Genomic DNA, 1,032 nt, shown 5'->3' with positions numbered 1-1,032 from the left:
ATCTTGTGAAGACAGCAAGTAGAAAATAAAAGCATAAATTCAGGTAATGAAAACAGAAGAATGATTAACTCTCTTGAATTTTATCTCATCTGCTTAAGGCTTATATACATAAAATTGTTAGAATAGCATTACCTCCCATCTTATATGGAATTTGAAATTTGGAGTTATGTTAGCATTTGCACAGTTTTTCACTTTTGAGGACGGTGGGCAGGGGAGAATGAAGTGCCCTTTCCTGGGAAATATTTCCAAACCTTTTGATATGCTTCAGGTACTATTCCTAGTGACACAATACACTATAGGAAATACTGTGATAGAGAGTCCTTAGGGAGGATGCTAATAGTATGTTAAACTCTTGTAAGAGCAAGAATTTTTAATGCAGTTCATTGTTTTCTTACTGGCTTACCTGCAATATAATACTCATAGATAGAATTTATTTAAATTTTAGCATTTCTTTAACACAGTGGGTCTATGTGGTATTGGAAAAATTAATTATATTCAGAAGAGACAAGTTTTCTTGTTAGTGCTATCATGCAAATCATTTGGACAAGTTTCTTAATTGTTCTTTGTCTTAGCTTTACCATATGCATGTCCTTCATTAATTATTCTAAGCTCACAGAGGTGAAGACTAAATAAAGCCACTGATTTCATACCTTTATTCATTCATTCACTTATTTATTGAAGGTTTCTTTGGTTATTACTGTATGAGAGACGTTGCTAGACAATGAGCATAAAACATTTTTTAGAGTGACATTTTTGACTTCCACTCTCATGGAGCCTAAAGTCTAATGGGTGAGGAGTGAGGCATATATTAAAATAATTAAAGATAAAATGCAATTTGGTAAGAAGAAAAGCTATGCAGTATTATTTGGCAACATATAATAGAGACCTCAGTCTAAGGCTCAGGCAAGAATTCTGTAGGTAGTAACATTTCTGCAGCACATGGAACCACTTTATGTCATTTAGGGACTTCTTAGATGTACATCTACATTTAAGAAAATAAGCTCCAGGAGGGCAGAAATTTCAGTATTTTGT

The sequence above is a fragment of the Suricata suricatta genome, chromosome 5 (genome assembly GCF_006229205.1).
Source record: "Suricata suricatta isolate VVHF042 chromosome 5, meerkat_22Aug2017_6uvM2_HiC, whole genome shotgun sequence".
Classification (NCBI taxonomy): domain Eukaryota; kingdom Metazoa; phylum Chordata; class Mammalia; order Carnivora; family Herpestidae; genus Suricata; species Suricata suricatta.
The sequence above is the reverse complement of the archived record's forward strand: the minus strand, read 5'-3'. Positions refer to the sequence as shown.